Here is a 9,991-nt window from a genome sequence, read left to right as displayed (position 1 = left end):
CGTAGTCGGCAGGATTCGAACCTGCGCGGGGAGACCCCAATGGATTTCTAGTCCATCGCCTTAACCTCTCGGCCACGACTACAGATGTAGAAGCGAATTCTTCATTATAAGAAGATACATGGTAGACAGAAAGAGAAGACTTGTGTAGACAAGTGTGTGCTATGAGTTGGGCAAAAACCCTCAGATGAATGAAAGCTTAGGAGTGTGCGGGTGTGCCCAGTCACTCAATCGTGTTCGACTCTTTGCGACCCCATAGATTGTAGCCCACTAGGCTTTGGTGTCCCTGGGATTTCCCAGGGAAAAATACTGTACTGGGTTGCCATTTCCTACTCCAAAAGAAAGCTTGGGGAGGGAGGTCAAACTCTCTCCAGTAGCCTCCGGCATTTAGGAGCACTGAGATGAGAGTGCTGGTTCAGAAGACTATTGAGAGTCCCTTAAACAGCAAGACCAAACCAGGCAATCCTAAAGGAAATTAACCCTGAATATTCATTGGAAGTGCTGATACTGAAGGTGAAGCTCCAATACTTTGGCCACCTGATGATAAGAACTGACTCATTGGAAAAGACCCTGATGCTGGGAAATATTAGAAGCCGGAGAAGGGGACTACAGAGGATGAGATGGTTGAATGACATCACCAACTCGATGGACATGAGTTTGAGCAAGCTCAGGGAGTTGGTGATGGACAGGGAAGTCCGGAGTCCTGCAATCCATGGGGTCGCAGAGTCGGACACAACTGAGCAACTGAACAACAACATCTATACACCTATCTTTGTTTTCAACAAAGTTCATGTCATCATCAGCTAGGGCCTGCCTCCCTCAGGGATGAGTTGGGTCCATGCCGGGTGCTGGGGTCTCCGAAATCGAACCAAATTTACTCAGCAGCTAGTTGAAATCAAACTAATCCTTTTAGGCGTGGGTGGGACCAACACTTCTGCCAGAACTTTCAGCCTCCCCAGTGAATGATTTTGTGCTCATCGGGTTTCAGGGAAGGGAATGTTCCCTCCGATTTGTGTCTAAGGTGGAAGGAGAGAAAAACGAGGTTGAAAACCTCTGGATCCCCTCACTCGCTGTCCGTCGGTTCCTAACTTAGGCTCAAAGTACTAATCTCACTGCGTTTGGGAACGTATTTTACAGAAGCGAATGCGCTTTCACTTTCTAGATGGGTAAAGAACCTTGTCCATGAATTTCATGTTTTTTGAGTGTGTGAGGTCCTAACTGCTTTCTAGAAAATGGATTATGTGGTTCAGTTTGGGGGAGGCAATGCAAAGGCTCATTTCCTCTAAATTAAACCAACATTGCATGTTTCCCATTCTCCTTTTATAACTCGCTGTTCCTTCAGCAGAATCTCCAGACGTTCTACAGAAATGTTTCAGGATAGAATGGTTAAATGTAGATACCAGATCCTAAGATGCATAGATAGACAGGCCCCCATTTTGTGGCCAACAAACTGCTCATAGGTAAGAGGTGTAAGCAGATGAATACGATGCAACTTGAAAAAGTTGCTAATTGCTTGGATTTAATACATAATATTTAACCAGAAGTAACAAAGCATTCTTTAAATAGAGTTCTATTCAATTCGTATATCACTGAGAAAGTCTTATGGGGTGGGGGGAGATAGATCTAACTGAAGATCACATAATTTGCTTAGAAAAGATGCTGTGATTCATAGGGTCGCAAAGAGTCGGACACGACTGAGCGACTGAACTGAACTGAAGCCATGCTTGACAAATGGACAAAATGCGGTCAGGAAAAGCAAATTCACAGTGCTCGCAGATTCAGAGCATTTCTCATGTGTTTTTCCTTTGCCAATCTGGAAAATTCCTAACCATTTTTTAAAAGAAATTGCCAAATACGTTTAAAAACTTCATACACTGCCTGTCCATGGAGGAATATTTTGGGGTACGATTTCTATCCTGAGGGTTCCTAAAATGCTTTTTTAAAATTACAACTTTTTGTTATGAAAAGCAAAAGTGGCCGCGGGCTTCCCTCGTTCGGAGAGGAGCCTCTGGAACGTTCTCGCCTCCTTTACTAAAGAGCAGAGAAGTGAAATTTTTCTGAGCGACTAGGAGACAGTCCCGGGATCCTCCTTTTCAACCGGTATTCCCCCTCAAGCAATGTATCGAATAGTCCTTTGGGTCGGGGCAGGGCAACCCAGTGTACTCTCATCCAAGTCAGTCCCTAGTTAGCGTCCGATGCTTTCGAGTGCCCTTCATTCCGGGTCCTTCTCCCACTAGCATTTCCAACTCTGAGGCTGCCCTGGAGGTGCCGCTCACCTCCGGCCCTCCTGTTTCGCAGCTCCCAAAACTTGGACTCGAACCGTCCTTAAAGACGTGAGGCTGGAGAAGAATGAATAAAGAAACTTGATCAGATCTACCTATCACCTCCCCAGTCTTTGCGAAAGTCACTTAGCCGTGTCCGACTGTTTGCGACCCCATGGACTATAGAGTCCACGGAATTCTCTAGGCCAGAATACTGGAGTGGGTAGCCTTTTGCTGTCGCCAGGGGATCTTCCCAAACCAGGGATCGAACCCAGGTCTCGAGCATTGCGGGCGGATTTTTTACCAGCTGAGCCACAAGGGGAGCCCTAGTCTTTAGCCTGCCGCAAATTTCGCTGTGGAGCTGCAAGGTCCTGGGAGGAAGCCGAGCGCCGGGAGGCTGGCGGGGGAGGGTGGGCTGCGGGTGTGAACGAACAGGCTCTCAATAACCGATCTCCTAGCCTCTAATAAGGACTTTCTCACTCAGCTGATACTTCAGCTTTTGTCTAACACGTCCTTTCTGCTTCGCATTTTTGCTGACAGTCGGTTCAGAGTTCGCGTTTTGTCTTGTAACTATCAGAATTAATTATTTTCATTTCTGATATTATGTGGAGTTGAGAGGTTGAGGGCTGGGAGAAGCTCCTTTCCCGCATTCTTTATTACTCACTAGTGTGTGAGAGTGCTTGAGTGATCTTCAAGCTCCTGGCTCAGGTTCTAGTCTCCCCGAGGAAGAGCGGGTCATATTTGTTTCTATCATACTGCACTGTCCTCCCTTGGTAGGGATCACCTGAGATTTCTTCTCTTCCTTCCACAACTCTCCTCCGGTTTCTCAAGTCGCGACTACCCTCCTGCTCCGCGTCGACAAACCTTGGCCTCTCCCGCACTCAGTGACCTCCACTGTTCGCCTCCGTTTCTGTCCGCAAAGACTTCAACCCGCTTATTGACCGACGGTCACTGAAGGAGCCACTGCGACTGGACCACACAGTCTCACAGAAAGGCGGCAGCGAAGAAGCAGCCGTCTTTTGCATCTCAACCCAAAGAGTCATCAAAAGAAAATTCCCGAGTGAGAAAACCTGAGATCTTTCCAAAGCTTCCTGGACTCTTTAAAAAACTGTAGCCCTTTCCTTCGAGAGAGAGGGCGACGATGCGATTGCGTTGCTTCATGAGCCCATTGACAAAACAAAAGAACTCTTCTTTTTCAGCGAGAACACAAAGACGAACAAGAAGGGCCCCCGGATCGAGAGAGAGACAACTCCAGAAGTTAGCTAGAGGAAAGGGAGTAGTGGGGCCCCGCCATGGATTTAAAATATACCCCAACGCCATTTTGTTGGAAGTCCCTCAAATTCCATTTTTGCAAAGCCAACGGTCCCGAGCTTGGGCTTGGAGAGATCAGATGAAATGAGATGTTTTTTGAGTCTTGAACAAACTATTCCTTACTTCATGAAAACGAATGACAGCAGTCACGGAAAGGCTCAGAAATTCCCCTATGTTGGGCATCGATGTCCCTTGCATTGTCTTGATTTTATGTTTCTTGAACTTTCACAGTGACTGAAACACAATAAATCTCTACAAATTATATTTACTGATAACCAAATAAATCACCAACAGTGTTTGGGATCCAGCCTACCATCACAAGTCGTCGGGCTCTGTGGCGCAATGGATAGCGCATTGGACTTCTAGCGCAGCAGTGAGGCATTCAAAGGTTGCGGGTTCGAGTCCCGCCAGAGTCGCAAGTGTTTTTGTCACCAGTCGGATAACCTTGCCACTCACTGGTCCATTCTTCTATTAATTAATTGGACGCAATTAATTCCAGGTGCCTACGTTTCTCACTGCAGTTGATTTCTACTTTCTGTAGCTTACATTTGAGGTCCTTCATAAGCACTCCCATACATGTCAACAGTGATTTGATGATCAAGTTATATATCCCTACCATCTTTTGTGTGTGTATATATACGATAGCAGGAGAAAAAAAAGAATCATAAAGCCAGATATCACGGAGAATTGTTGGGGCTTAAATTATACTTGAAATCCTATGGGAGGCAGAGTAGATTCTGTCACTCTCAAAGTTGAAAGTGTCATTCTTATCCCTGGGAGTGGCTACATATTGTAAGTAGAGCTGTTACTAGAGCCCAGGACTTCTGAATAAGAATTTTTAAGTGACCCAAAATGGCTCAAAGGATAGACAGGTTATACTGATGTTAATGAGAATGCAGTAATAAGGCAGAAGTAGAAACAGACACGTGCATGGGTCATTCCTGGTGTCCAAAGATAAATAGTCATAGAGGGGGTATTCATAAGGAATGTGATCTGTCACGTTGAGAAAAACAATTGCTTGAATGCTTTGCCTCAGTTTGTGAGAGTGGGTTCTAATAATGCCTATGTTTTAAACCATAACTATCATGTCACTTCTGTCACTTCATTCCTTTGGAAATCAAAATTATATGTAAAAGTAACTGATTCACAGAGGAGGCTGGTGATCCTTTCCTGAAAGAAAAAATATAACTTAAATGGATGTGAAATTAGCTGAGGAAGTTATATGGTCCTGGCTTCCATACCTGGATGGCAACACAGTATCTGCACTTGCTGTGGCAGAAAATTGGGAAAAGAACAGAATGCTAGGAATCACTTGGAGAAGAGTAGCACCATGTAGAATTTAGAGGGAAATCGAGAAAGGGCAAATGATGGGTCCTGAAAGAATTCAGTCAGCATCTCCTCAGTTTGGACAAGGCACAGTTGCTCTGGGCTCTGGAGACTTGGGTTAGTTTCACCACAACACCTTATCACTTGGAGAGAAATTGTTTCTTTTTCCTTAACATGCTTAAAACATTAGTATACTCTATTTGCAGAATCCCACTTAAAAGCTATCCTTCTCACTGGTAGCAGTGTTTTGTTTCTAAGAATTTTTACTTCAGAGCAATGTGAATTCACTGAAAATTAAATAGGCTAAAATTATATATTTGAAAACTAAGGGGTAGATATGGCTAACTCAGCACCTGGTCACAAGGGAGGAGACTAAACCTGGCTCTGGTCTTGGATGTGAACAAACTCTTTGATGAAGGATTGTAAGTTCAGACCCTAATTACTGAAAAATTAATAATAATCCAGAATACCAAGGGAATATAAGATCTGCACAGACTTAGGGACAGTATCAAAAATGTCTAAACAAGTTGTCACTAAAATTTGCTTGACAAAGAAGGAGCTTCTTTTAGAGGGTAGAGAAAGGAGGAAGTTAATCTTTCAGAACAAGAACTAAAGAGGAGGGAAATGACTTTGCCTAAAAAAAAGTTTAATAACAAAATTTTAAATGGTTTTGTCCAGTTCTCCATCTGGAATAATGGATTGTCACTGACCAAAAAAAAAAAAAAAAAAAGCCTATGGAGGTAATCAAAAAGTGGTTATCTTTGGTTCTATTTTCTGGTCCGTCATCCATAAACCAAATGGTCAAGACACTACAAAAAAAAAAAAATTCAGTTTCCTATATATAGTGAAATAACCATTTCAATTTTCTTTTAAAAACAAATGAACAATCTAGACCACAGCACTGTGTTATAATCATCAAATTTCCTAAGACTAGAACTTAATTACTCAAACCACTAAAAAGGAATGGTAATTACTCTAAGCTAAGAATTAGCCGACTACAGTTTCATAGATACTGGCAGAAGACATGAGACTCCTTGATGAGAGACAAAGGACAGTTTATTACTCACCACAATAGTAGTAGCCAGAAAGCATCAGTTGTACTGATTCCCCAAGCGTAAAATCCCCACAGGGATCACTGGAGGGACATTTTGGAGGCTAGTTCCCAGAAATGCTTAAATGTGGTTTTCTTTGTATTTATCCAGTTTGGATGCAGTAGGGGTTTTTGAATGTTCAGATCAATTTCCAGTCATTATTTATTCAAATATTGCTTCTTTTCAATCTTTTCTCTCCTTCCTTTCTTGGCTTTAACAGTCAATACGTTATACTTTCTCAATTTCTTGATTGTGTTTTCCTTTTTTAACATTTTTATTCTGGATATTCTCACCTTCAGTTCAGTCGCTTAGTCATGTCCAACTCTGTTACCCGATGGACTGCAGCACGCCAGGCTTCCCTGGCCATCACCAACTCCCAGAGCTTGCTCAAACTCATGTCCATCAGGTCGGTGATGCCATCCAACTGTCTTGTCCTCTGTTGTCCCCTTCCCCTCCTGCCTTCAATCTTTCCCAGCATTAGGGTCTTTTCCAATGGATCAGTTCTTTGTATAAGGTGGCCAAACTATTGGAGTTTTGGCTTCAGCATCAGTCTTTCCAATGAATATTGAGGACTGATTTCCTTTAGGATTGACTGGTTTGATCTTGCGGTTCAAGGGACTCTTTAGAGCTTTCCAATACCACAGTTCAAAATCATCAATCCTTTGGTGCTCAGCTTTCTTTATAGTCCAACTCTCACATCCATTTTCATCTTACCAGTTTATTCATTTTCTTTTTCCTAATTTGTTTTAAAATGCATCCATTATTCTTAAGTTACTTTTAAAAAGTTCTGTTTCCTTTTCATGTTGTCAGGTTTTTGGTGTTTTTTTTTTTTTTATGAGTCAAAAGTTCTTAATTTTATGTTTCATTTCCTTTGTCTACGTTAAGTTCAGCTAATTTTGAATCACTCTATTGAAACTCTATTGTATGGATTCCAGGAGAGTCTATTTCTGCTGTCAGATGTTTCTCTTAGTTAGGGTCAATTTTATCGGTGCTTTGGAAATGTGCATCAGAAATGTTTTACCAACAGTTAGTGTATTGAGCACTTTTCTTTTAAACCTTCCCTTGCCGTGGGCCCACTGGTAAAGTAAGATCACTTGAAACAATATGTAGCGGTTTGAAGACTATACTTATAAGTCAGTTTGCTTGCTCCTTGGAAGGAAAGCTATGACATACACAGGGTATTAAAGAGCAGAGCACCACTTTGCCGGCAAAGGTCCATCTTGTCAAAGCTATGGTTTTTCCAGTAGTCATGTACGGATGTGAGAGCTGGATCATAAAGAAGGCTGAACACTGAAGAATTGATGCTTTCACACTGTGGTGCTGGAGAAGACTCGAGAGTCCCTTGGACTGCAAGGAGATCAAACCAGTCAATCCTAAAGGAAATCCACCCCGAATATTCATTGGAAGGACTGATGCTGAAGATCAAACTCCAACACTTTGGCCACCTGATGTGAAGAGCTGACTCATTGGAAAAGACCCTGATGCTGGGAAAGATTGAAGGCAAAAGAAGAAGGGGGCAGCAGTAGATAGTGTCGCCAACTCAATGGACATGAATTTGAGCAAACTCCCAAAGACAGTGGAGGACAGAGGAGCCTGGTATGGCACAGTCTATGGGGTCACAAAGAGTTGGACACAACTCAGAGACTGAACAACAACAAATGCTTTCCAATAGCCATCAAGTTTGGAAATGACTTAAAGCTATCTTGATTTTGTTCAACTGAAAATTTTTTAGGTGGGTTAGAAATTACATGGAATTTCCATAAAAGTTTTTATCCATATTAAATTAAGATATTGTTGAGATAGAAATTATAAATTTTATTGTGTGTCCTCTGAAAACTCACTAAAACTATAGTAAAAAGATTTTTTTAAGCACAAATATGAGAAGAACACAAAAGAAGTGGAAGGTAAGAAACACTAAAACTGAAAAATTGATAGACAAATAGTAACGGACTTCACAGAAACAATCTGATTTATACCAAAGTTTTTTTAAAAAGCTCAGGAACTGAGAGAACTATGCACTGGAGGCTAAAGGGAAACCAAAAGCAGATTGTTTAAAATTTGAGAAAGAGTTAGAGCCCTAAATTCTCTCCACTTATACTGCTTGCCCTTCTACCAACCAGGAAAAAATCTGGAGATTCATTCTTCAAAGAAAATAAAGAATGGGATTAAACTATTACAGATGAGGATCTGAGTACCTTAATGAGAACAGGAGAGGATCTGTTCTGTATCTGGATGTAAGGGCATGCTAAAGGCTGAGCTCTTTTCCCTCACCTAACTTTCAGATCTCTGACAGTTAGGGCTTTACCCTGATGGCAGGACTGAAAAAAAACAACAAAAAAAAATTGGTGTTCAAAAATGAAATGTAAAAACGCTAAGAATATATGTGAGACAACTGGTGAAAGTTGGGAGAGTCTCACTTAACATATAAGCATACTGAGGGCTCTTCTCACCATTACCTCAGACTCTGAGTTATTTTTATAACCTAAAAACCAGAAACCTTGGGAATACTCTCCACTGAAACAGTAGAGCAAATAAATGAACAAAAAATAGATTACGAACAGATGAGCAAGGCAAGATTCAGATGACATTAATATTTTTCTCTTTTAACCTTGCCTTTTAAGGCAATTATAAGCATCCAGTAAAAAATGAAAACAGAATCATAGATCACAACAGTGCTGCGTATAATGCTTTCATAGAAAAATGACATAAACAATAAACACTGAATTAAACAAAAGGTAAAACATAAGTATTTTGAAAGGATAAAAAATAGTGGGTTGTAGTGGCATAAAGCAGTTAATTATTTAACAGATGGAAAATAAGTATATAATGTCTTAATCAATAATAGCAGTTATACATATTATTTAGGAAAATAGAGGTCTCCAAATCCAAGAATGAAACAGTTAAAATGTTAATTTTGGTGGCATCCAGACAAGATAATTTGAAGAATTAAGGGGCAGAAGACGTATATTTCACAATAAGCTTTCTAGTAAAAAATGTGTACAGCTAGAAAAAACCACCAGGAGAGTGTCATTCTCCAGGACAAGCAGTAGGGGGATTATTACTTCTGTACCTGAAGAGGCATGAAGAGAGTGTAATTACTTGAACTCAGAAGACAGCCTTGTAGTGCAAGCTGCCTTGAATGAGGTATGGCCTCCGGTCAAGGAATATAGCTCTTCTGAAGTGACCTGCAAGCAGAAAGACAAGAAGTAAATACTTGCTGCTAGCCCTCCTAGATCCACCTATCTCCTGCTGGGACTCCCATTGACCTAACCCAGATGGAAACCAGAGAGCATGAAAACCCACACAGGCCAGTTCCAAGGGCCTATGTTAGCACAGAGCAGGGTGAAAAGCACCTCCCCTTGAGCACAAGAATAGAATTGACAATGAGGAAAACAGCAAACAATATAGGGGATAGTAGAAAAGAAGGAAAAAAATAAACAGAACTAAAATTTCAATTGTTAGACAGAAAATGATATGTAAAAAGAAAAGCAAAGAAGATCCAACACGTGAATTACTAGATTTACAAAAGAAATCAAAGTAATAAAACAGAACATATATTTAAAAAATAATTTAGGATCTGGTAGGTAGAGCCACACTTAGGGGCAATGGGACCTGGACAAGTTCCTTCTTTCCCCTCTCTCTCCCTCTTTCCCTTTCTTTATTTTTGTAAAAATAGCTTGTTTTTAAAAATCAATCCTGGTTAAGAATCACTGTTCTACTTCTCCTCTCTCCCACAACTCTCTTGTCTTATGTCACAGAATATATCTATCATATCCAACCTCTTCACTTTACAGCAGATACCTTTCGACCAGCAACTGCGACATGTGATGGGAGAAGGTATGCAAAAAAAGGAAAGAGTAAGACGAAGAAAAAAAGAGTCAGGTGAGGACAGCAGAGAGGGAGGGACAAGCAAGAGACCTGTGGAAGAATATTCAAAACTTAACCTTCACAGAACAGTTAAAATACTCAATACAGAAATTTATAACCATCACTTCACATATATTA

At 41.1% G+C, this 9,991-nt stretch overlaps 2 non-coding genes across 2 annotated transcripts; one reads left to right on the top strand and one right to left on the bottom strand.

The window, feature by feature from the left end:
* Positions 1-82, bottom strand: TRNAS-AGA (transfer RNA serine (anticodon AGA)). Its single transcript has one exon. It is a non-coding gene; the product is annotated as a tRNA-Ser (tRNA).
* Positions 83-3,897: 3,815 nt separating this feature from the next.
* Positions 3,898-3,985, top strand: TRNAR-UCU (transfer RNA arginine (anticodon UCU)). The gene is given in 2 exon segments: positions 3,898-3,934; positions 3,950-3,985. It is a non-coding gene; the product is annotated as a tRNA-Arg (tRNA).
* Positions 3,986-9,991: the final 6,006 nt, after the last annotated feature.

The sequence above is a fragment of the Moschus berezovskii genome, chromosome 23 (genome assembly GCF_049115385.1).
Source record: "Moschus berezovskii isolate FMDL1 chromosome 23, NW_MosBer_1.0, whole genome shotgun sequence".
NCBI classification, from domain to species: Eukaryota; Metazoa; Chordata; class Mammalia; order Artiodactyla; family Moschidae; genus Moschus; species Moschus berezovskii.
The sequence above is the reverse complement of the archived record's forward strand: the minus strand, read 5'-3'. Positions and strand labels throughout refer to the sequence as shown.